Source organism: Eumetopias jubatus, unplaced genomic scaffold (genome assembly GCF_037043125.1).
Source record: "Eumetopias jubatus isolate StellerSeaLion01/CBP00866 unplaced genomic scaffold, mEumJub1_p1.0 scaffold_7, whole genome shotgun sequence".
Taxonomy (NCBI): domain Eukaryota; kingdom Metazoa; phylum Chordata; class Mammalia; order Carnivora; family Otariidae; genus Eumetopias; species Eumetopias jubatus.
In genome coordinates, this window is record NW_028274813.1 from 62,677,501 (window position 1) to 62,705,105 (window position 27,605).

The 27,605-nt window shown below is 40.2% G+C and overlaps 1 protein-coding gene across 5 annotated transcripts in view; it reads right to left on the bottom strand.

The window, feature by feature from the left end:
• Positions 1 to 27,605, bottom strand: part of NPAS3 (neuronal PAS domain protein 3) — an 832,468-nt gene that overhangs the window by 154,304 nt on the left and 650,559 nt on the right. The gene's annotated exons all lie outside the window — the stretch shown is intronic.

Sequence of the window (27,605 nt, forward strand, 5' to 3'; positions counted from 1 at the left end):
AAATTTACTTGGGTAAAAAACTTTCTGCAAGACAATATGCTCAGTCAACTCTCACCATGTCTGCCTTTTCTTTTCCTCCATCAATTCAACTTGAGAAATAAAGAAGCTGATGCCACTGTGTACAATTAGTACAGAGAATTGTAATCGTTTATAAGAGAAATGTAGGCATCAAAGCCGGGGACAAGGGTAATCTATTTTTCATGAAAGGAAATATCAGGGGACTCTAGAGAGAAGTAAACACCAAGGAAATGAAGAGTCTAGTGGTACTGTATTTACGTCACCAGATGTTTAAACGACGCAGGAGCGGGGAGGGGACGGTTGGCCCCCCATTAGGAGAAAGGTACCAGATCCAGAGTTAAAAATGAGTCAGAACTATTCCTACCTGGTTAATAAGCTGAGACACAGTCCAAGGAACCACCCCCTAGTGGTAACCACAGTAACACTGAGGGGCCAGTGGTGTTGGAGGACAGAATTGGTCGGGGCGGGGCGGGGGGGGGAATCTGTGCCTCCTTTGGCAGATATGCTAAGTGGAAAAGCCCTCTGGACAGCTGTGTGAGGAGATGGACTAGCATCTAAACACTTGCAGCCTGATGATCAAGTGAGCGACAACGTGGTTTTTTTTCCAATTTGCCTAGATGTAAAGCGACGGACGAAGGCATAAACATTACAGCAAGGAAATGTGCCTTCTTAGGAATAATGGGCCTTGCTTGCCGACTGCAGGGAGGGCCAAGAAAGGTCCACAGCAGCTCATATCTTCGTGCTCAGTGGTCACAGAGCAGATGAGGAAAGTTCAGAGAGAGTGAGTGGTAAGATTTGTCAGGAAAAGCTGCCAACCTCACACTTTGGGAGATGTCGTTTTGAAGGGACTTTCCAGAGGGTTTCTTTCTCCTTGTTACTAAAGAAATAGACCTCTAATTTAGAAAATTTAGAAACTCTAATAAATTATAAAGATGACACCAAAAATCGCTTGTTATGCTCTGCCCGGAGAGAACCACGAGTAACCTTTTGGTGCATTCCTTTCCAGGAATTCTCTCTACATACAACCGTTTATTTACAAAATTTGGCTGCTTCGTGTTTGAGTATTTGTACAACTAGATTTTCAACTCCTAGAGACCTGGAGCTTTGTTTTTCCATGATATTCCTCTGATAATACTGATCTCAATGTCTCTGGGGTAGTTTTGTTCTACTTGGTAGGTCCCTGCTACTGCTCATTGAATAAATGAATGAGTGATAGTCTGCCCTTGATTAGAAGATTAATTTTTCATGATCAATTTACACATAAAATATTATGTTTGGAATCAATGGAGTTATAAATATTTTTATAAGCTTGCTTTCTCTTGGGGACTATTTCCTAAATTTAAGAATTTTGAGTTTTAATGATTAAAAATGAACACTTTAAACACGTTTTGAGATATTCCTTAAACTGTGTCAATAGATGAACAAAAAATATAGCAAATGTCAGAACATACTGTGGAGAGGATCACTGCACAGCTTTTGAATACAACTTCTAGGAAAATATCACAGGCCACTTGCCTGATAGGGAACCATGTGATTTACATTTAGCGTCTACTAAATCTGGTTTGCCTGAGACAGGTTCAATTGATACTATTTTCCCTGGGGAGCAGGGATGGGGCATCAAACAAGAGTCATGTTTGTACACATTACAGTGGTAATTTGAGAATATAATAAGCAGTGAGAGAACACAGTGGAAGGAACAGAGAACCAGGGATGGCGACACCTCTGCCTCAGTTTACATTTTGCCACTAAATTCAAGGGAGCTTAGGGCCCATGGGTGGCTCAGTCAGTTAAGCATCTGCCTTTGGCTCAGGTCATGATCCCAGGGCCCTGGGATCAAGTCCCACATTGGGCTCTCTGCTCAATAGCGAGTTTGCCTCTCCCTCTGTGATCTCTCTCGCTCTCAAATAAATAAATAAAACCTTTGAAATAAATAAATAAATTCAAGGGAGCTTGGTCAAGTCAGTACCAATTCTACTTTTAAAAATGCCTACTTTGCAGCTGTTTTTGAAGATCAGGTAAGAGAGCAGATTTTAAAAGGATAATTATTGACACGAGAAGCTTTATATTCTTGCTCCAACACTGGTCTGGTGGTGGAAGGGTATGTTCTAGCCAGGCCATTTCGTTTGGGGACAGCTGAACACTTGACCCTCAGCTACCTGAACTCGGAAAGAAAAGGTCGTATTCTTGAAAGGAATCGAGAGGAGAATATATAATTTCTGATCCTTAAATCTGCCATCATTGTCTTTAGCGTGATCTCTGTCCCAAGAGCCATGTTATATAAACTAGTAAACAAGTCCTTCAAGTTTCGAGAAAAGCTAAGTAAATGATAACTTTCTTTTTCATTAAAAAAATCGGCAATTCTTTGCAGAGTATCTCACACTTGGCAGTATCAATGATCATGAATATAAAGCAGAGCTGATAGTTTTTAAAAGTAGCACAACTTCTTGATATTTTATATTTCTCTCCAACATACATTTCTTGATACTGGCCAGGATGATGAGGAGTATGCACATTTATCCGCCTTTGCTGATTTCTTAATGCATTGGGCTTTTTCTCTTATACTATTTGCTGCAGAGGGGAAATGGGCTCAAAGGGGTCTACCTTAAACCTAGAGTGGTAATAGTCACCAATGTTTCAAAAAGCCTCACTCTAAGGTGGTTTTCCCTAAAAAGTGGTTGTAGGGAATTGTGCCCTGGGAAGGCTTTGGCGTATTAACCTTTGTGATGTATTACATTAGATGGGCCTTGGACACAGGTCTGAGTAGAACAAAACCAAGGTTAAATGGTACGGGGCCTTTTCTAAGTCAAATAACTTCTAAGGAATTTATCAAATATAACTTCTACACTGTCATTGGAGAAGTGAAAAATAATACTAGAAGTCATTGTATTCCCTGCTCGAGATTTAGGACAGTTACATTACTTTAAAATATATCTGTGTTCATGGCTGTCAGAAGAAATCCTAACAAAATCCACACATTTGCCACATCCATTACCACTGTAAAGAATTGCTTTGAAATGCTTGCTCTAACAGTTACACAGCTTCAACTTCCTCATCTGAGGCTGGACGCTTCTCGTTCTGGGCTCAAAGTCTCCACCCGAGGAGCCACGCCATGGTGAGGCTCCTGCCAACCGCAGGGGTCTCCCTTGCAATGAAAAACAACAGTAGTTAACGTCTGTTGAGCACTGAGGGTTTACCATGCTTTGCATGTAGACAACATGTAGCGTCTAATCAAAATTTAATCCACTGGACGGGACCACGTGGCTGGTAATACGATTCTCCATTTTACTGATGAGGAGAGAGATGTTAAGAGCCTTAGCCAATGTCACATAGACAGTAAGTAAAAGAACGGGGTTCAAATCCAGCTTGTTGCAGACTCTAGAGTACCCTGCCTGTCCTCACATGTTCACAGTCAGTCAGCATGGTTTGGGAGAAGCAAGTGGAGAACTGGCAGCCCATTAGATCGGTTTGACCAGGAGCATAAAATAATTGTAATTGTCTTTAATACTAATACAAAAATAAAAACTTCCAAAATGTGTACTATAAAAAGAGCATTTTTATTAGACTGAATGCATAGAGTCACTAGGGTTTGTTATGCAAAAGCATCCAATACTCTTCACTACACATTCTTCGAGAGAGGCCCCATCACCGACACAGAATCCAAACTATCAAAACTTAAGTCCCCTTAATCTCTGGTCCTTCCTTTTATAAAGTCTAGGTTTTAAAGCATCCCCCTTCCAAAAACTCACAGTGTGGGGGAATGTCTTTGCAGGAGACACATGCATGAGAAAAAACTGGGGTAGAGCCCAGTTCCTTGGTGGAGTTCTGCATCTTACAAAACGTGGCAGAAGGAAGGGTTTTACAACCATCACGCTTTTAGCACAACCCCTAGATTCCTGAATGTTTTCTTCGTGCTTTGCAATCATTCTACTTAAAAAATATACGGTAATAATGACATGATCATCTTGTTTTGTGCTTAATAATGAGACAGATAAAAACCGTAGCTACTCATGAGTGCAAAAGTGAAAAAGAAAAACGGCAAACAAAAAAGGTAAGTCATTTGTTGTAAGAACCTACAAATAAATTAAACCTTGCCTAAGATGTATTGATTTTATGTGGCCTCGCCTTTAGAATAATGTCAAGGGTTCCTGACAATCCATTACATTCAATGGGCAAAATCTCCTTATAATTTTTTTTTCTGTTTCCTGAACGATGTATAATCTATTTTTTCCTTGATGAAAAAGCAATGCTTTATAAGCTTGAAAATTCTTTAAAGTAGTGAACAAAGCTGACACTTTCTATGTGGAAAACTTTCTTCTGATCACTTCTTCAAAATCAAAGATGGAGAAAAATTAGTTGTATTACTGACTCTACAAATGATGTGCCAAATCTAAGCCCATGTATACTTTCAAAATATACCAACTTGGTCCAGCAAACTGGAAATGATTATTGGGTCATCTTTATTATCAAGTTAGAGATGGCATGCTAGAGTGAGTTCTTTGCATTTTTTTTTTACTAGAGATTTCAGTAGTGAAGAAGAAAACTTAAAAAATTATAGATTCCTAACTGATTTTCAGTGAAAAAGATGCACTTCTCAGTATCTTAAGATCATTATTGGGAACTCATTCTTTACTGCAAATACTAGAAGTGACTCCAAAGAACGTATTTTACAAACAGTGTATTCACCATCGTAGATGCGTTTCTAAAGCCTAAGATTATTTTTACCATGAAAAAATAAAATGCCTCTGTCTACACTGATGCTGAAGGAAAACAAAGATAGATGTAACAGTTGTAGTAGAAGAACAAACAGGCCAATCCTTTTAATCTTTAAACGTGCAATGACTTCGGGTGTGTATGTGTGTGTGTGTGTGTGTGTGTGTGTATGTGTTTGTGTGTGTGTATGTATATGTATGTGTGTGTGTGTGTGTGTCTATGTGTGTACTCATGGTGCTATCCATGCATGTTCTCCTCCTGCTGATAGTCTAGTAGCAGGAGGGAAATGAAGATGCTGGAAATCTCCTAACTGACAAGATTTTCATTTCTAGTGTTTAATAGTGGTGTGTGATTTTGAAATTGGCAGTTGAGGGGTCTGGTGTGCCAGGCAATGGGATTCTGGAATTTCACAGTTGTGTGGCTCTGCGGAGGGCTGCCTGGCTGGTGAGAGTTTAGGAGCCCTGCATCAGGTAGCTAGGCCTGGTTAAAATGTCTTACATTTTCTGGTCTCTTGGTGGTGGCCACCTGAGTCTCAAGATTTAAGCTAGACTTCCTTAGAAACTCTCCCAGGCTACCAAATGCCATTGAACTTAGTGACCAGATGATAGGGGAACGGTGGCTTCGAAAAGGTCCTCACAATACCATGGGCAAGTAACTTGGGCAACAGGAAACTCCAGCTCGAGGAATGAAGCCCAAGCCCTAGGAAACCCTTCATCCTGGCAAGAAAACTATAGTCATACAAAATTGCTTCTCTGTATTCAGAGAAATCCAGAGACTTGAGGTGGGCAAATACTGCAGATGAATGAGTGAGCCTCTAATGCTGAAACGGAGCAAAGGGTCCTTCATAAATGTATTCATTCACCCAGTCTATAAACATCCAGGGACCGTCTGTTATGGGCAGACACCGTGTGGGGCGGTGGGATCAAAAATAAGTGGGGTCCCATTGTGTTCCCAGACGAGACAGATACATGGAAACTGAGTCACAGTGCAGTGTGGGACACGCCATGGAGGGATGTAGGTGCGGGAGAATTAAGGTAGAGGGGAAGTCTCACAGAGAAGATGGGTCTTTAAGGATCATTGAGAGAGATTCTCCAAGCTGAGTGCATGAGGCGGGCAGGGGATACAAGTGGTCAGAGCGACAGAGGGGCCCAGAGGCCAGACAAGTGAAGAACATGAAGACTTTAGGAGGATACAGTGACAGTTCAATGGCTCATATAAGATATTAAATTTGGGCTATGTCTGATATTAGGTGATGCTGGTGCTAGCGAACAATGTGAGAAAAGATTTGATTAAACTTCTAAATTGGGGCCGAGAGACCTTGGGGCAGGAGAAACTGTTTAGGAGGTCCCTGAAGGTCCCAGCCGAGATGGCTCCGTAGCCTCTGTGTCTCCTGCCTCTGCCCTTCCCTGGCTCTTTCTCGTGGGTCTTTTACATCTTGAAGAGATACCTCTCCTCCAGTCTAAAATGCCCTGGTCTTTCTCCCCTTCATTCCCCCCTTTTCCTTCCCAGCTTAGCTTGTTGAAAAAGTGAGCTCCTTATCTCCACTTCCTCACACCCCACTCCATAACAACCCTCTGTAAACTGCCTCCGTGTGGCCCCCTCGGAAAATGCCCTAGCCAAATCTCCAAAAGTTAGTTGTCGGCTCCGATGGACGTTATCACAGGCCTCTTCCTACCTGGCCTCTACAGCATTTAACATTACTGACCATTCATCCTCAAGATACTCCCCTCTCTTTGAAATGGTACCACATCCCCTTCTGCTGCTTCTCCTACCCCTCTGTCCACAGTTTTACAAATTTGGCATGGGCTCCCCCTTTCTTCACCAGCCCTATAACTCTCCTCATGCTGCACTTTCCTTAACCTAGTCTTGAATCTACATCAGAGTCACCTCGATGGCTGGGTCCCAACCCCAGAAATTCTGAGGCAACAGGTCTGGGGCGGGGCCCAAGAATCTGCATTTAGCAGAACAAGTTCCAGGTGACGCTGCTGGTCTGGGGTCACATTCTGAGATCTGCAGCCTTGAACAATCTTTTCTCTGGCCATGGCTCCAGCTACCAACCACACTGATGATCTACTACCACCATGGGCATTACCATTCACCACCTCAGACTTGGATATATCCCCTTTTCACATTTCTATCACAATATCCCCCAGGCCTCGGAAGCTTAATGTGTCCAAAATACAGTGAATTAAATCTCTCTTGCTCTTCCCTTTGCACACCCCCAAATCTCCTCCTCCTGTGTTTACTGTCTTAGAGAAAGGCACCTCTCCCCCAATTTAGCCTCCACATGCCACAAATCCCGAGGAATTACTCTTTCCAAATTCTCTGGTTCACATGCTGCCCCCCACCCCTGTGCCCACGGTCACTGCCCATTGCCTGGGCCCTCACAGGACTCCTCATATCCAGACACACCAACGTACCCCCAGCAAATGCGTTCCTTTTGCCTGGATTCCCTCCTTAGGTTTAGTTACCCCCTACCATCCATAACCAGTGCCCTTATCATGCACACTTTTTATGTGCACTGTCTTAGCTTGGGCTGCTATATCCACCATACACTGGGGGTGACTTTCATGACAAATATTTATTTCTTACAGCTCTGGGATCGAGATGCCAGCAGATTCAGTGGCTGATGAGACCCGGCCTGCAGATGGCTGCCTTCTTGCTGTATTCTCACCTACTGGAGAGAGAGATCAGCTCTCTCCTGTCTCTGTCATCTTTTTTTTTTTCCTCTGTCTCTTCTTATAAAGGCACTAATCCCATTCATGAGAGCACTACTCTCATATGCGAAATACCTCCGGAAGGCCTTACCTCTAAATATATCACATTGGGATTAGGCTTCTGCACCTGAATTTGGGGGTAGGGGTCACTAACACTCAGTATGTGGTATGCTCTATTCTCATTTTGGAAACACCATGCATTTAATTTTAGTAGCACCAGTGCCTACTAATGTGCAAGGCACCCTGGCTGGACCAATATTTTGTTGTTTTGACCTGAATTAAGGGGTTCTGAAATCTGGAGCATTGTTATATCCTCAAACTTTTCTGGCAACTGAAGGGACTGTAGCTTACATACTTTTCTCTCTGCATGAGCTCGATTATGTTACTATCAGACAGTTCTAGGTGCTCTATATTCTAGTAACAGAGATGATTGGCATTGGCCTCCTTTGAAATAAATTTGAATTTAAAACAAGAAGGTAAATATTCTTTAGTAAGTTTGAGCTGCAGAGACAGAATGAAGGAGATTTGGGCTCCAGGTCTGACTTGACTACAAGCTGCCCAATTCCATGGACTCAAAATCTTTCCCTACAAAAGGAGATGCTTGACTTACCTAGGTCATCTCTCTCGGGCAGTTTTCAGCCTGTTAGTTCAGTATATGAACAGTAATTTCAACCCTTACCAATGAAGTACTTTCCAGTAGGAGTTAATAAAAGAAGATGCTTTCCTTCTATATGGATGCATGAAGAGTTAAGAAGAAATGAAGAAACGTGGAGATGAGGGGCTGTAGAGGTTAAGGCAGAGACCCTTGTGCCTTAGGAACTGGACTTGGATCCTTGATCCTGGAGAAGCCAGAAGGCCCAGACCATAGACTGCAGAAATGATGGCAAAAGGAGATCCAGTTGTGGGGATGAATCACCAGTCATTCACAGATAGAACAGTTCGCTGAGGTGAGCCCGATGTGAGGCATAATGCAGTTTCCTATACGTATGTTTAGGATTTTAGCAATTCAAATTTTGACACAGTATCCTCTGAGTGTCTCTTAATTCTTTTGGTTCTAATATCTTACATATTACATTGAAAAAAATTATAGTCTGAAGACCACCTGCCTCAAAACGGTTAGAGTATCAGAGTACATATTCCCAGGCCCCAATCTTAAATCACACACTCTCTAGGTGATTCTTATGAATCTTAAACTTTGAGAGCCACTGCTAAGTGAAAAGGACCCGCTCAGGTATGGCTCAGGGTGACAAGCCGAAATTCCCAAGGACTTGGTCAATACCTAGAAGGCTACCATCTGGTTCTTGAACCAGGCATTACCCTTGCTTGCATCTACACAGTTACACAGATACCATCTTTTTTTTTCAAGATTTTATTTATTTTAGAGAGAGAGTGCAGAGAGAGGATAGAGTGTGTGTGCATGTGTGCACAAGAAGGCGAGGTGTAGAGGGGCAGGGGCGGAAGAGGGAAAGAAACCCAAGTGGACTCCAAGCTGAGCCCGGAGCCTGAGGTGGGACTTGACCCCACGACCCTGAGATCATAACTCAAGCCCAAATGAAGAGTTGGTAGCTCAACTGACTGAGCCACCCAGGTGCCCCCACAGATGCCATCTTTAATGGAAGTTGCAAGACTAACTAGACTTCTAGTATTTTAAAACCTAGTTTCACTGTGAAATCATCGTAAGAGAAGATCTATGCCAAGGTCTAAAATAATTAGATTCACTGTTGCTGGCTGGGGTAGCAGAGGATTCAGAACCCCAGAAAGACCCCTTTGATACATCACATGCAAATGAAGGGGCAATTAATTCTTTCCTTGAAACCATCCAAACTCAAATGCATCCTGTTGAACTCTCCCTTAGCCTGATACCACAACCATGAAATCCAAAGGCAGTGGAGGCAAGGGTTGCCATAATATGCAATACAATAAATATATCAATTGAAGACCAACATTAAAAGAGTTATTTGCTAATGGGCACCATGCCAGGGTTACTCAGGCAATGCTGCCAGCAGAATTCCTAAGCTGAGTTCACAAGAAACAGATCGATGCACCTCCAAAGAGAGTCTATATCAATCTCCATTTCATTCATTAGCTCCCACTTCGAGCTGGTTGGCTGCTAGTTAACTCTTTAATGTGGGAGAAACTGTCAGTGTAAAGGCCACTGGGACACGTGCTCTTCCCAGCTGTACTTGACCTGTCAATATTTCTTGCAGCAGGCTGTTTAAACTGGTCCGGCTAATGGCAAAATGGAGACCTATGGGGTTTTGAAGGCTTTCATAGCTTTAGAATGGCTTACCATCCAATAGCAAACATTAGTAAATTCATCCCATTGCTATATTTCTGCCTGTGCCTTACTATCCAGGTGCACAGAAAGTGGGATAAAATTATTTTCCATCGTTCTCTTCTTGAACTCAAAGGTATTTTAGACTACACATTATGTAAATGCGGGCCCCACTACAGTGAGATACTATCACACCAAGGACTCTGCTGAGTGGAGATCATTAGTTTGTGATTCAGCTCTAAAGAAGCTCCAAACAATGAGGGAAGCAAAGCAGCACTTTCTATAAAGTTAGGATTCAGTTTCAATTTGTATTGGTCCAGGGACAACTTTATTGTTGCACAGTGGAAGAACCTGGATGCTCAGGGGTACGCTCGGGTGCATGAACTATTTCAAGCCCTTCTGAAAATGTAAATAAGAGCCCTAAAACATAAAGGCATAATTACCAAAACAAAGAACAGTCTCAGACCACCAGGAATAGCTGGCTTCGCTTCTTTTCTTTCTACAAATATTGAATTTACTAATTTCCCTTGCCTTACTGTTGAATAAAATCAATTTTCTCAGTAGAGCTGATCTCTGCTTTGTTTGAGGTTAGATGTGAAGTTGATATGCATCCTTAGATATACTGTTGGAGAGAAAGCCTTGAATATTTAACCCTACGTCACAGCAAGCCCTCCCTTCCCCATCCTGTGGAGCGTTCATTGATTCATTATTTGACAATCAGGATTCTCCATAGGTTAATTGACATGTTTGGAATTCATGGCAAGAAAATCTGTGCATTATTTTAAAACTGCTGTCAAATTGTTTGTAGATACGGTTTGATAACAACACCTGTTTTTTCCTCTCTTGGCCAATACAATCCATTGAGAATCCTGGCTTAAAAAATTTCCCTGCAGAATTGTCAAACATATGTATTTGTATTTCATTACTTGGGTAATAGCTGATTTGCCAAGTTCATTTACTACTAGTTGCTTCTCAAACATCTCAGTGGGATAATTAAGGAATACTAAGAACTGAAACTGTACTAAGTTAGGAGGGGGCTGGAGCCATTGCCCAAATCCCAGTCCTGATTAAGCTGCTGTCCAGAATTAAATATTCAATAACTGAAATGCTCTTTTCTTCCTTTACTCCGAGCAACGTATCATCAAGAAGACAGAGAGCTAGCTACTCCCCAAGTTGTGCAAAAGAGACCCGCCCCTCCCCCTCAAATGATCTATACCAATCAGATAAAAATCCTGCAGACTTTCAAGGGAAAGGTTATTTAAACTCAAAATCGGTAATGGTCTAAATGGTGCCTTCTCTCCATGGACATATACAACGTGGGGAGAGAAGATAAACAGTATCTCCAGGACTATGTCCTGGAAGAGAGTAAAGAAAGGCCAGGCATAGTTCAAGGTTATGGCTGAACACAACAGCACTGATGAGAATCTGGACAGCTAATACTCTCTCTTGAGAAACTGTGAATGTGGAGGATTCTGGAGAAGAATGTTGAAGTATGATAGCATTAGAGTTTAAATGTTCTCAAAGAATCTTGCTGGCTCATTGCACAAAGAAAAGAGAGATATTTTAATCATGAGCTATCTATCATCACTTGAATTTGAATGTTGTTTGAAGCCACAAGCTACTGACTCCCATGATGTAGGTTTTCAGGTCTATTGCTGGAACAAAAAAGGTATGAAAACTGAAAAAAAAAAAAAAAAAAAAAACAACAACACCCAAAACCAACAAAATAAAACCCGAAACAAATGGCTATGGACCTGACAGAGAAAAGATATTATGTCTGAGATGCTGTCTCTTTTAAATTGTGGACAAGGAGAAATAAGAACAATTGAATGGTGAGTTTCTCAGAAAATCTTCCCTCTGGAGAAAATGGGAATATACGAGACTAGAGAGAATGTGTTTAAAAATAAACTACCGAGGAGTACAGGCCCCACTGCTATCATAAGACAAATGCATCCAGTTCTTCAGTCCATAAGTTTTCCAAGTTCATATACACATTATTGGGAAGGATACCTAGGGATCCAAAACCAAGTTGTGTTTCACGTGCAGGCACCAAAGTAGGAGATTTTTCAGAAAGAGTGTGATGTGAAAGGGGAATTCTGATGATGACCCTCTCATTTGTTTCTCATTTCTCCTGTTTTGATATATATTTCCTTTTGACATAGAGCTGATAGACCCAAGGGGCCCTTAATAACTCCTTAGAGAGACGTACATGGTTTCCCATCAACTATGCATTGGGTGTTCATGAGGGAGGTATTATTGATTTTCCAAAAGTGAAAAAGTTACCTGAGTACTGACATGATCTGTTTTATCCTATTTCATTACATGAGAAAATTGTATAGTTTTTGACTCTCTCAATGCCCAGGAGCCTAGGCTTAAGGAGGGGAAACAGTTCAGACCCTTCAAATAAAATAAAAGTAAGACAGAGGAGTTGGAGAGCTTCTCCCGTCACATTTCTACAATTTCCGGCTTTCGAGCCACCACTTACAAGCCACATCTTGACATAATCTTTAGGCTTAAGCATGCGGAACAGTGGACCAACCAGCTTAATAAAAAGACAAAGATGATATGCAACTAATGGACAGGGCATCGCAACTAGGTGTTAACACATCATTCATTGAACTAAATGCTCTTTCAAACTCTGCAGCAGAAACAATTAAAGTACTGACGGCAGTCTTAAGTTGCTTCAAGTTGTCTAGCGCAATTGATCCACAATTATCTTTGTACTCCCTGAAGCCCCCGAATGCTACCTTCTTCATTGACTTTAAATTTCCTTCACAGTTCTCCAACCTGTGTTCTGGCATACTGAATATCTGACAAACTGAATATCCATGGGAGAGGGCCATTTTGATAGATCTAGGAATCCTAAATATCCTATTAAAAATCTGAGCTGTATGCCCCTTGAATGCTTATAACCAGCTCTTCATGACAAATACAACATCTTATCGAAAACTGAAAGATGAGGGTTAAATTTTAAGGCAAAAACGGCAACATGCTGTTTTTCCATTAGTTCCATACCATGACTTGTAACAGAAATTCTGTGATGTGGGATTCATGGCAAAGAGGCAAATTCTCTTTCCAAAGTTTGAACTTTAAGATCATCCACGTCGAGCATGGTCAAGGAATTGTGTTTACCATTTTTGTATCCTTGGACCAGGACCGTAAAGGCAACAAAACAAAACGAAAACAAACAAACCAAAAAAACACTCTTGATGAAATGTCCTCCTGAGCGTTCACTCACACCATCTCGTTGTTTGGACATCTCGTTGCTATGAAGGTAACTATGAAGTGGCTGATTCATCAGAACCGCTGTGAACATCTTACGGAACACAACCAGACGTGCTTTGTTTCCAAAGGAAACAAGGGAATGAGAAAGAATTTTTTCTGGAACGCAGGCGTGGATGTGTCCATTAACACCATCTTACATAAACTAATATCTTTCTAATGAGTTATCTTACTCTTCCCGCTTTTCTGTTGTTGATGTTTGGCAGAAATTGTGCACAGTTATATGAGGAAGAAACAATGAAGATGAAAAGAATCAGCTGCCTACCACGAGGAAGGTTGCTTTTGTCCTAAAAGTGACACAGTATTTGATCCAAACTGAAAAGTCATTTCTAGCTGTTACGTGAAGTCCTGTACTTGGGTATAGGCAGCAAACTCAAGATCACGGATTTAGCCATGTGAATAAGGTAGTCCGAGGATTATCTTTTTGTCCACATCGTACATTTGAATTTTCCTCAATTATGTGCATTCTGATACAGAAATGATGAACAGTGCTTCAGCTGGAACCAAAATTGCCAAGGTTCTTGGAACTTCACGAAAGTAAAAGTGGAACTATATCTGATGAGAGTATCAGGATGTATGTTTCTTCAGCATCATCATGGAATAAAGAAGAAAGCAACTTTTATTGGTGCAGTACATGAAGAATCTTTATTAGGCGCTCATGTTTGCTCTTAGATCAGATTTCCCCACAATGCTGGGAAAATCTCTGTATGGACTTCTGTGGATCTTACCTAACATGTTTACTAAAATTGCTACTTGTCACAAACTTTACTATTTTATACTCATTTCCTTCTATCCTCTAAACAATAATCCACATGGTCCATTGAATGTCTATGTGACAATAATGTGCAAATATATCATAATACTCTAATTCTCTGATGCTTTGTGACTTGGGGGAAATGTTAATATTACAGAAGGTGTAGCTTCAGGAAATTAGGGCAATACTGTTAACATACATGTTAATATTTAGTACTGAAAGCCCTGCTCCCACCCCATGGTATTCCTAATTCCTCTTCTTTTTTTTTTTCCTTTGTACTTACAACCTTAAATACCATATAGCCACCTTGTTTGATTACATTTTCCATTTATTGTCTATCTCCCTTCGCTGGAATATAAACTCTATGGAGGCAGAAAACTGTGCTCTGTTCACTGGTGTAGCCTCAGCATCTAGAATCGTGCCTGTCACATAGCAGGTGTTCAATAAATATTTGTTAGTGAATAATATCATTAGTCACAGTAAAGGGTAGTACAAACATTAAACGAATGCAGTTTTCATCCTGTAAGTCCTTGATTCTATCTTTCCCAATAAGTTAATGACGGCCCAATAGTCTATGCTTAATAATTACTTTAGGGAATGTTGCTAAAGGTGTCAAGCATTAATTGCCTCAAACACAGTGGGAGGTATACATCACTGGAGAATTTTTAGTCTTGTGTAAGATCTTGTGCAGGAAACACCACTTTTCATACATTCAACATTTGAGATATTTACTTTTCATCTGCGAAATGAAAGTAGATTTTGGGAAATGCAATGACTATTTCTGGAACTCACTATTGTATAAGTTCCCATCCAAAAGCAAATTCTATCCAACTATTGCTTTGAATAAGATAAATATGAAATTTCAATATACGTAGCTGATTACAGATTCTTATTCATTCTCATTCTCTTTTTCCCCTTCTCTCTTAAGCACACATGAAGGATTTGGGAAAAAGAACTGTCAGAAAGACCCTGATATAAACACATAAGTTCAAGGAGGAAAGAGCTAGAAGCCAGAAGACCTGGATTGTAGTTTTAGTTCAGCTAGTGTCCAGCCAGATAACGTTGGCCAATTAATTTCTCTTTGAAGATTCTGTTATGTCAGTGATTCAACATTTATCACTCTAGCAATTGTAGAAGCTCATGTGTGGAAGATAAAGTGGGGAAAAAAAGTTTATTTGTGTATATTATTCCATAGCCTTCCAAGTTCTAACGAGTTAAAAAATCACTAATTCCCATGTTGTTTTATTATTTCCCATTTTTTATGCCCAGAACATTATTATTATTATTTGGAGACAATAGGGTTAATGTCTGGCCCTCCAACTCGGAGCACTGCCTTTGGTGAACAACTCTGTTGTCCATAATTAGAGGAAATTTCAAAATAGTTTATACCATCAATCTCTTTGACAACATATCTAACAGCTTATTTCATCTCGCCTTTGGAATAATTCCAGACAGCAAGATCTAGATATCTTCAGGCAAAGCTTGCCCTAACACCTGCTTTGTTACCTGCCCTGCTGGCTCCAGGTTGTTCACCAAAAACAAGCCAGTGAAGAGAATTTCATTAATTCACCTGTATCTTGAATCAGTCCTGCCTCTCCCACAGCCTCTCCAAAGGGATTCATCCCCACTTGTCGCGAACGGACCAGGTAGCAGTTCCCCGGTTGTTAGAATAAAGGAAAGACTTCTCCCTACTGGATCAGAAGCTCCGATACGTTGGCTGCTCTGAAGACTGGTCTTGCCCTATCATCTTTATGCCTTTCATTTTAGGCTCAGAATTTAAAATAAGCTGGTGATGACTGGGACAACTTTGGCTGATTTATATTTTATATTTTTAATAAGTCAAGACAACCGAGGTAATTATAATAATCCCATTTTAAAATTCAAGTAATCAAGGCAGAGCAGGTGCCAAGGTCACCAATTAGGCCCCGAGTAAGACCAAGATTACAACACAAGAGTTCTTGGTACATTATTTATGTTTCTAATTATATAAAAGGTCATCTTGCACTAAGACAGACCCTACACAGTCAAATAGAAAATGTACTGGATTGGAAATCAAACAATATGGATTTCACCGCTAATTTAATATAATATCACAGGTGGTTATCCAAGTTGTGACTATATTCATTCAATATTAATTTATTTAATAAACAATTAAATCATCATTCTGGGCACACATACATGCATGAAATAGGCAGAAAGTAGTTTCAAGGTGACAAACTGACAAGAATGTGCATAAACCACAGGTATAAATGCTTAGGGAATTCAGAGGAATTGATCTTATGGGGCTCTGCTGGGCTGACCAGTCCTTTCATTCAATCTGACAATGACAGAATTCACCACACTATAAGGGTGTTTTTGGATTTGTGAAAATACAACCGCAGAATTTCTTTTTTCTTTTGATCTATCAATTTTTCAACGTTTGAAATAAGATGATAAATATTCTAAATTAATAGAATAAAAAACTATATAGCTCTTCACAAATGCTTTGGAATATTCTAAATGCTCCTTATTTTCTATGTCAAGGGCCCTTTGGGAATCTCATGAGAGCAATAAAACCTCACCGATCATAAAAAAGAGATGAACATGAAATTTCGTATCAATTTTAGGTATTCACAAGTTCCCCAAGTCCTATCCCTGGATTGAGGTTAGAAACCTGTGCCCTAAACCAAAGGCAACACAATTTCGTCCTTATTTGCTATGACAGTCTTCATTCTGGCTCTGCAATTCATTTATTCTACAAACCTTATTGAGCATCTAATACATACCACATGCTGTTCTAGGTGAGGAGATAGTACAGGGAGCAAAACACATGTTCCCTGACCTTCAGAATTTGAAAGTCAGACAAAAGCAATAACTAAATTACATAGCGTGCCATAGGTGATAAGTACTAGGGAAAGAAATTAGGCTGATAAGAGGTTTAGGGGTGCCAGGGAGGCAGAGAAGATGACTATAATTTTAGATATGGTTGTCAGGGAAGTCTCAATGAGCACGTGACATTTAAACAAATACTTAAAGGAGGAAAAGGAACAAGTTAGGCGGATAGCTAGGCAGAGTGTTCCAGGCAGAGGAAACACAAGCGTAAGGGTTCTGATACGTGGCACCCGAGAAGGAGGCAGGAATGGAGTGAGACAGGAAAACAGAAGAAAATGAAAAGCAGAGGAATAAAGGTGTGCGGGGAAGGGGCAGTGGCAGGTCCCAGAGGGCCTCAAAGTCCTTTTAACAACTTTGGGATGGGAAGTCCTTGAAGAGTTTGAAGCAAAGTAATACATTCTGATTTATGTTTGAATAGCACCATCGTGGTTGTTGGCTTGGGAGGCAAGGGATCTGTGGTTGGGGGTGACGGGAGAGATCCGGAGATGTTCATGTGGCTTGGACCACAGAGGGAACACACACAGTGGGAGGGGGTGAGAAGTGGTTGGGTTTTGGACGTATTTTGAAAGCATATCCAAATGCAGATGCATTATAGGTGGGGTATGGAAAAAAGAGAAGTCAAATATACCTCCAAGATTATTTTGGCCTGAGTTGCCATTAACTTCACCTGCAGGGGGAACACCATGGGGGCTCTCAGGGGGTGGGAATAATGATGGAACAAGCTCATAAAGGTTTACTGAGAAAATATCGTCCATCATCCAGTCTACTTTGTGGGCTGATCTGAATTTCTCCACTTTTATTTATGACCAGTATCTTCAGCAAAAAATTGGGCTCAGTATGTTTGCTCTTATTTAGTTTATAGCTGGATGGGTCAGACTCTCCCCATAAAGTCTTCCTTGACTATTCTAGCTTCCTTCTCTGGATTCACAGCCCAGTTTGGCCATGCCCTTTTTTGTACAGTTGTCTTCTAATTGTTATGTTGGTCTTGATGTTTTAATTCTTCTAATTAGATCTTCAGGTCCAAAAATGCAGTGGCTGGCCCCGATCCTTCTTTTGTATCTCACCAACTGTACCTGGTACAGTGTTGGATGCCAGGCAAGGAGAATTCCTTAATAAGGTTTTGGCTGATGAAAAAAACCAAACCAAACCAAAACAAAAAACCTCCGTAGAGTTCTTCCTTAACAGCAACTTCCTTTCTTTTCATTTTTGCTCACAACTCTGAAAATGGAACAGCTTGAGATATCAAAGCCTTTTACAATTTGACAAAGTTTGTATAATGGGTGAAAAGATAAACCACATGCAACACATTTGCGTCTCAATACATTTCCTGAGCTGCAATCTGGATGTAAACAACTAGGGCCAACACTTGGGCAAACTCAATGGGATCTGAAATTTTGATTAATGCTACAACCGCATTCATATTATTTGTGTCTTTGACGGAGGATCAATGTTGAAAGATCTGTCAAATCTGTTCTGTAGCATTGGAATGTTTGATCCTTTCTTTTTAATTTTCTTACAAGTGGAACATCAGGTTCATTATCAATTGATTAAATTGGCAGGCAGTCAAGTAAAGAACAAAATCATATATGGTTACCTAAATTATTAAGGTACTAGTAACGTCATCATTTTGGCATAGCAGAGGGCTTTAGATTAAAGATTACAGTGACTATTTCTAGCACCTTCAGGAAAATGGCTTTTTTTTTTTTTTGTGAGAGTTCATCTTTCATGTTAGCCCTCGTAGAGGAAGCTTCTTTCTTCCGGTTCTGCTTTATTGATGCATTCCAACGGTAGTGGACCAGTAGGCTTTATTTAACCTTTTATATCTAACTAATGTTTATTTCTTCTCTTTTGGAACCCACTGGTCATCAGTAGAGTTCTGAGACTAACAGTGGTCTTGAAGGTCAGGAGCAAAACACTTGGGGTGAGAGATGGGGTAAAGCATACAGGTTACCACTTCACATCATTTCTGGCTCAGGCTAGTGGTTACTGGTCACTGGGCCTTTCAGAATCATTAAAATTTACCTATTTTAAATTCTGACACTGGACCTTTCTGGCTCTTTGTTTCTTTCTTCCTCATTATGGGCTCTGAGCAGGAGTTTATTTCAAATTACCTTCTATTATGGATATGGCATTTTGCACTGTGTCTCCTTCCTGAGTGACCTTTCCCCTCTTGGAGTTTCCTCGTTTCTAAAACTTGAGAACTTGAAGAGGAAAGGATGTTTGTGTTGGAGGAAAGTTGAATGCATTTACTTGTCTTTTCCTTCCTTCATTTTTTTAATCCCTTGGAGTTTTCTTGTTTAGGTTTTGATAAGGAAAGGGATATTTCTCTAATTTGTGAGTTATCCAGGTCCTTTAGTTCTTATTCTTTGACGGCTCTCTGATCACTTTTAGGTTAAATATTGCTTGCCACCATATCCATCAGAAGGGAAAGGTAATTAGGAAAATGCATATTAGCCAATTTTGGAAGTTATGAGCTATTTATATAAGACATTTTTTGACAATGGGGTATGGAGATAATTAAATAAAATTAGATTCCTCTATTATAAGATTTAAATGGATTTATACTCTGTCTCTTATTACCATGAATAATCCATTTTTAAAATTTACACTCAGCGATTCAAGGTATGCGGGACTGTTATCAACTAGAGACAAATAGAAATTCTAGACTTCAGACACCACTAATGTGATTTTACACAAACACTCTGATGTCTCTATCTTTTAGCTGGGAAAAAGAGCATTTTTGGACACTAGTATTGGGATGCTATAAAATTACATCTAATTCCTTTTTCAAGTCCAAACTTAAGTTCTATCTCCTCGACGATACCTTACCCCTAATTGAAGTCAGCTCTTTTTTTTTAAAAGATTTTATTTATTTGAGAGAGAATGAGAGAGAGAGAGAGAGAGCATGAGAAGGGGGAGGGTCAGAGGGAGAAGCAGACTCCGTACTGAGCAGGGAGCCTGATGTGGGACTTGATTCCGGGACTCCAGGATCATGACCTGAGCCGAAGGCAGTCGCTTAACCAACTGAGCCACCCAGGCGCCCTTGAAGGCATCTCTTAAGATGTCCATAAATATTACTTCTCTTTTTCTTTTTTATACTTCAATATCCACCTCTCTATCGTTACCACCTGATATGTTCCTTATTTCAACCCTACTGTTTCACAAAGTTGGAAAATTCTTGAAAGCAGTATCTTGTCTTAAACAACTTTTACATAGGCCATAATCAATAGGATAGTTCTAAATGCCATAATCATCTAAATTACTAATTTATAATAAAATTACATGTTTTTTGCTAATGGTAAAGCATTCTCATATCTGACCAGATTTATTAACTTTCTAGAGGCTTCTTGGGTGATATATCACTTCATATTGGCTTTAGGTTGCTCAGGAAACCAGGAAAATTCAATCTGTTAACTAAGATTTCACGTACCAACCATTTTCTGAGCCCTCCTTCATGAGATAGTTGGCACTCTGAGAAGAATGACTGCCTGTTTATTTGTCAGTCAAGCTGAAAAAGAATCAATCAATAAGGCCAACTTGTAGGGACAGATTTGTAACCCAAGTAGGCCAAGAACAAAATAAATATTTGGGGCATTATCACTAACCAACTTAATGCCTATGATAATGTTGGTTTGTAAAAACTCCTTTTGAAATACAAGTTAATTGGAGGATGGCTCTAAGTTTTATCCACCTGTTCTGTCTTATCTTATCTAGTCAGTTTATTCTAGAAAAATAGCTTACATTCATCTTTGCCATTTGTTTTGAAATCAGGTCTTTCTGTCTTCACACAATGTACACATGCTTACATATACACAGCATATATATTTCTATTTTCTTGCTCTTCCAGAAACACATCTTTTCAGAGGGAGAGTTTTCCTTTTTACGGGTGTGAGAACAGAAGTAAAAGAACGAAGGACCTCTACAGTTTCATTTTCATAATAGAATTCTGTTGTTCTGGAATGATTTATTTTTGAATAAGGAAAAATGCAAGGAACTTGGAACACAGACAAAAGTACCTTCTCATCAAAGGTTGTCTATCGTTTCATGAATCACATGTGATGGATGAGATTTATGAATTAGAATCTGTGTCAAAAGATTTACAACATACTAAATTAGTTATGACATCTTCTCGTCGGTGCGCATAAACTTTCAACAAAATATCTATATCATCACCACAGGAGCATGGCCGGCCTGATTCTTTCATTCCACGGCAGCACATCCAGACCCTGTCACTGTAGTTGATGAATTCTTGAAGGAATGGGCTTCAGATCAATTAAAATAAACACCACAAGCTGATTTATCAAATCTTTTCTGAATGTTCTCAGAAAATGTCAAAAATCTGATCCATTGACAGAGAAAAGTCAGAGAATCGTGGCAGCCTATGGGATCACAAGACCTTTTCAAAACCATCATAAATCACCACAGAAAACAAATGGGGCACCATGTGATAAGATTTCTTCTGACAGCTTTGCCTCAACAAGACATATATGAGATAAATGGATACCTTTGTCTATACCCAATTGCCGGTTTACAAAGTTCCAAGTTGTCAAACTGTAAAATACACTGGTATCAAAGTCCTTCCAAATAATATACCTTTTTTGGGTATACAAGAGTGGATTTGCAATAATATCCCCTTCAGTTCTATTTCATTGTTGCAAGCTATGTAATATCCCTGCTGGTGTGGGAGCTTTCTAAAAGACAGCATGGGAATGTGCGTGTGCGCATACCCATGCACGCGCGCACGCCCACACACACAAACACACACACAGGGCAGGCTCCAAATTTACCTTCATATACATCCTTGTCTAAACTAATGAAACTTTCTTCACTTTCCATTATTAAAAGAAAACTGCTTTATAGTGCTAAAGTGCACCTAATCAAGGTACCCTTTGGGTTTTTTTTTTTTTTTAATCATCTCAGTCTTGTCTCATTTCATATAGGTTTAGAGCACATTCAGAGACAAGCAATAACAGGCTAACCTATTCTTCTAATCTACTTCAGGAACAGAGAAATGCTTCCATTAATGAGTTTTTGCAAATATGATCAAAACTTACAGGTATGAGCATAATGTAAAAGGCCTTGGACTTCACAGTAAATTTTAACTATAAATTATAACTCATATATTCCTGTATAGGTGGCAAATAAAAAGTCACATAAATATTAGAAATTTCACATAATATATGGAGCTGGTTTTCCCGATTCAAAGAAGCTAATGGAGCCTCATTCTGAAAGTAAGACTGAAGCCTGATTCCAAGGAATGGCATCTATAAATTAAAGTTTATTATGAACATTTACAGTTTCCACAGTAAAAGCCAAAAATGAGCTTAGTCTTATAGGTTCCAGATACACTTGTTTTTCAAAGAGCAAGAAATCCAATGGACTAGAGAAATAATTCCCCTGTGCCACACCTACAGAGGACAGTCTCCTCACTAGTCCTCTTTCTACACCTTCAAGGCATGACTCTAATCCCACTATTTCATGGACCTTCCTTCTTCAATTATGGAAGGTCTGATTTGTTTGATTACTAATCCCAATTTCATTCCCTAGAAAAGTAACCTTGTACTTCTGGGCCTTGCCGCTTACCCGTTTCTATGAACCATGGGCAATTAACCAACATTGATAGAAGGCATCTATTTCATAACTAGCAAACATCCAGGAAGGGTAGATTGTAGGATCAGGCGGAAGCATGTACAGATATCCTGAAACATGTATAGAACAAGATTTGGCACCTCTCTGTTCGAGATGGTTTAGAGAGAAAATGCATTGCTTACATTAGGCTTTGTTTTATTTTATTTTATTATTTTATTTTTAGTGGACCCAAAGACTCCATCTGTTCCACGAATATTTTTGAGTACCTGCTGTGTCTCATGGACTGGGCTAGAATCCAGAGTTACTGTGGTCAACTCTTATCACTAAGTAACATTACACAGTTACTAGTGGGAAGATAGAGATGTCACCTACTTCTTCTTTAACTGCTCACTAGTCTGGAGGGTGTTGCTAGGGAAGTTAAATGGCAAAGAATCTTAGAGACCTTTCTGTGTCATTTAAGGCATCAAAGAATGGTCTTTGCCTTTTAAGCAACAGTCAATAGGGAAGAGATGCTATTATAAAAAATCACTCATACCAGGATGTCTAATTTGACAACCCTTTATCGCAATGCTTTCATATAGTTTAGGTTTGTGTACATGAATTTCCACCTGTTCATTTAGAGGAAATCTCAGAGTCATTTGTGGTCATTCTGAAATATCTGTTAATTCTGAAAATGAACAGGAGAGCACATTGCTTCTGAAGGGCACAAAGCAAATGTGCCATGTTTCTTTTGGAAGCAAGAGAGATATAACAAAATTGCAGGTGGTGAAAACCGTTCAGATCTTAATCTCAGCCAGTACGTTAAGCTACGGACAGCATCTCTGTGGGAATGGGGGTGTGTGGCCTGTTTTTCTGAATCTCCTCTCATTTGGAATGTTTCTCTCCTGAGGAGCAAGCAGTGAGTTCATTCCATGGCCTTTGATTGCTCTTGTACCTTGCTAATTTCAAAATTCCAACTAACAATAAGCACTTTGCTATGAGTCAGTAAATGGAATACATTAATAAAGCTTGAGTGTTTGGCCCTTTTCCAGACTTGAGAATTTGATCACGCTGGCTTCAATGGAGGTTCGATTTTTTGTTTAGTGTAAAGGAAAATTACCCTATACAGCTTTTAACTCCCCAAGGCTATCCCTAAAAGCCTTACTCAAACTTCTAAGGTGCCTAGACTAGTATTTGAGCTTAGAAAAGCTGTTGGCAAATCCCAGTGAAATTTTTTGACAGATTCATCTTTTAGCCTTTGGGAAAGTGAAGGTGCTGCAGGCAAGCCATTTGATTAATGCCCTGAAAAATAGTGTTGCTGGTACAGCTGGTATGGTGGGAGAAATATTCATCACTAACTCTAAAACTGCCATGTAATTTTCTCCCCACAGTTCTTTTCCTCACTTGACAGAAGATTTGCACAGGACAAACCAGGCTGACAGAGGACAAGTCAGCCAGATGTTGAGGTATCTCGAAACATGACAGATCACTATGTTTTAGCTCAGATTAATTCGCTTATTAGAGGTATACCTAAATCACTGGTCATTGTCAAGTCAGTTGTCACCACCAGCAAATCATATCACGTTTCTGAACAAAAATAATTCCAGTTTTAAGGAGTTGCTCTAACCTAACCTTCTCTCTGCTGAGAGCGAGATTCCAACAACAAAGTACAGGACCCTCCTCCTCACCCAGGCAAGAATTACAAAATGTGCCATTCTAACTCAGTAGCTACTCAACCTCCTGCTTTTGGTGAGGCTGGAAGAACAGAGACAGTATGATTCCAGAGTCTGACAAGCACCACCCTCAGAATGGCTCTGGATGTGTAATCTCACCTTCTTCCCTCATCCCCCATCCTTGGCCTTTGTGTATCACTGTACAGGGTGTGACCATGCTCCAGACATCAGCCAGTGGCCAAAGATAAACACAGGTGCATTCACCAGTAAAGAAAATGTCAAGAACATCTTTTAGAATGAGCAGGCAGTATAACTCGATTCCTTAAGTTCATACAAGGCATGTTATCCTGTGAGGGCCTGGTGGCCTCTAGCACATGCACGATGATAGCTCAACTCGCAACATACCAGTTGTCCAGCTTATGAAGTCAAGACCACGACTGGCCCCAGAGTTGGCAGACTCAAGAGAAGTGTCAACGAGTAAATAAGCCACAGAAAATAGCTAATCTCGTCATCCCAGGAGGCTGAGTCGAGGGATCGGAAATGCTGGCAAGAAGAGCAGTGGAAAAATCGACACCAACTGTGTTTGGACTGTGGCTGCCTTGTGAAGCGAGAATGGACCTTCTATGGGGCTCCTTGGGAACTGGGGCTCCTGAGAGCAAAGTTCCCTTTAAAAGTGCAATAAATCAAACCACCATAAAAAAAGGTAACATTTCTGCCTCTTGTGTTTTTCCACGGTTTAGTAAAGTAGGTATGTAGAGCAGACACTGACCGTATGGAAAGAAATGTATGGTCATGGGGATACTGGATTCTTAGTTCTCACTTGGAGAGCTAAATACAGCACTCGGTCCCCACCTGACAAGGAAGTTGATTTGTGCCACTTTTTGACATTACTCAAAAACTAGAGCAAAAGAGCCCACAAAATGGAAAGGTAAGAAATTGACTGATCAATTAAATCAGAATTCAAATGAAAATAATCTCATTTGGTCCATATTTCTATTCCCGGTACCCCCACTTTTCATGTCTGAGTCACCAGGATTTACATGTTGAAGTGACCTGCAAGTTGTCCCTCTCTTTCCATGTTCTCACTCAATATCAGCTCGGTAACCAAGTCCTCAATAACTTCTTCTTAGTCCCTTTCCAAGCCCACGGTCCCTGCTCCAGTTCTGACCTGTCATGTCTATAATTACGACTGCAACGGTTCCTTAATCTTCCTGTCTTACATCTCGTTCCTACAGTCTGTCCTCTGCACCACAGCCAAATAGCATTTCTGTTAGTGTTAATTAGTTTATGCCATTCCCCGCCTTAAACACAGTCATGGTTTCCTGGTGGCAGTCAGGTGAAGTGTGGTGAACTCTTTAGCCTATAATTGATAGTGCTCTTAAATCAGGTACCAACATTCACTGCCTATGCAACCATAACTCTTGGGTCACAGTCAGTCACTGATTGTCCTCTGTGTTGCCCTTTCTCATCTTGGTATCCATGTCATCTAACGTTCTCTTTGCCTAGAATGGCTCTTGATCAGCTCTAGTTATTGAACTCCTACCCATCCTTCAAGGTCCAGTCATGGTGTACCCTCTTCTGTGAATTCTTCATTGTCCTCCATCTCCTCTCACCTTCCATGGTTTGCTTTTTCCTTCAGTGCTCGTGTTCCTTCTCACTTTCTGCTTTGCACAGTAATAATTTTTGATACATACTGAATGGTAAATTCTTCGGGAATTTGGATGAAGAAATATTACCTCTGTAAACCTACAATTTTTAACGAAACAGATACTCAAAATAAGCTTTGAATGACTGAATTTGAAAACAGTACAGTTATTTTAAATAACCTTTATTTCTAGAGGCCTCTGTTCTTTATGCTGAAATTTGGGGTCCTAGGCTGAATAACTAGCTAATGGCCTGAATTCTTTATTTCTATTTTGTTCTGACCTTTAAATAGGTAACAGTGTTTTGACAGCTGACCCCAGGTGGCTAAGCATCCAGTTTCTGAATCAGGCAGTATTCCTACTTCACATCCCAGCGTTGGCTGCAAGGCCGGTAGTGGCCTGAACTCTCACTCCTTCAGGCTTCCATTCTTTCTTCTCTCCATGTTGCCACTCAGTGTGCTGACAGGATATCTGGGGCAGAACTGCGGATGTTAATTCTTACCCACCAATATGCTACCTGAACATCATTCTCTGTTGAAAGCTCTGGGCAGCCTTGAGTATTCAGCAATTAATTACTTCTACAATTTTTTTCGGGTCCCTGCAAGGTGTCAGGAACTATAACCCAGTAGAGCCCTTACTCTGCGATGCGTACCAACAGCCCTTCCACCAGATGCTGAGTAGTTTCTGTTGGCCAAAGAAGTGCCCAATGACATGCATGAAATGACTATAAAATATTTTTTTTACATTGGGAATAAGCACAGTGGCTAAGTCTCTATTTCATAAGCTTAGGTGTTTCAGGCTTCTTTCCCTTTTTTAAAGAGCTTAGCACACTTTAGTTTTGTGATGGACACTCTGAAAGCATCACAAATCATGAGACTGAGCCTACTATATGACAACTAATATGAGAAAAAGAGTTGAGTTTCTGGACTTAAGGAATTTCTAATTTAATAGGTAGAGGTAGTAAGACAAACACACGTGTAATTCCCATGTAACGAAGAAGAAAAGTGCCATCATAAAAATACACACATAGCAGCAACACTGAGGTTCTGGAGAGACTTGTAAACTTTAAGGTCAAAGAAGGCATCATAAAGTAACTAGATATAACTGGAACTTGAATGATGGATAGACTTCTGACAAAGAGGAAGACCATGAATTCTGCCCTGGGGGTTAGGAAAGGCTTCATGGAAGAAGGTACAAAGGATAAGTAGTAATGACCTGATGGATGAGAGAGAGGGATGGTTCAGGCAGAGATACCTGGCTGGTCAAAGCCATGGAGGCATGGCACATTCCAGAGACCACACAGACATGATGGGGCTGAAACACTGGAATGGGGGTCAGGGGAGGTGGAGCACAGAGAGACAATGCTGAAACACGAGCAAAACACAGCATCAATAAAGAAAGTGGGTAGGTTTCAGGTGGGGTTACAAGGCAGCAAACTGTCCAGTAGGAGAAAGACATAGAGAATAATGAGAATTACAGGAATCACGGAAATGAGGTTGGAAAGGTCAATCTGGAGACAAGGAGAGAAACTGAACTCATTTCTCAGGATCTCAATCTTCTTAGTAATAACGGAAAGAGGAGAAGGCTCACCCTTTCTGATCTCAGAACACCTTTGCTCACAAGTCCTCAAAGGCTCTCTGTTTATCTCAGACCCAGTTCCAGAGTTTCTAAATGGTCTCAGGGTGACTTCTCTGAAAGGAAGGGTGTATAGGGCCAGGAGCAAGTGCCCTAGAGTCAGCCTGTCTGATAGGGCCCTGGTTTTCCCACCTACGAGCTGTATGAGTTTGGGCTAGCTATTCAATCTCTTTGCCTTTTATTTTATCCGTATTTTAATCCCAACTGAAACACAGTAGTCACTCATTAAAATACATGGTGACTTTAATTTTTCAATTACCTTACACTGCTGATTTTTACCAAGAATTATAACATATAAAAGAAATAAAAACAGCAAGCTCTAACAAATTTATTTTTGTAGGCTTTTGGGATTTCCATACCCCTTGTTTCTCTTCTAAGTAATTACAAGAAAAAAAGAGAGGAGGAGAAAAGTTAAGAAATCCTAACACTTCAATTTCCAGTGATTCTATCTTAAAAATT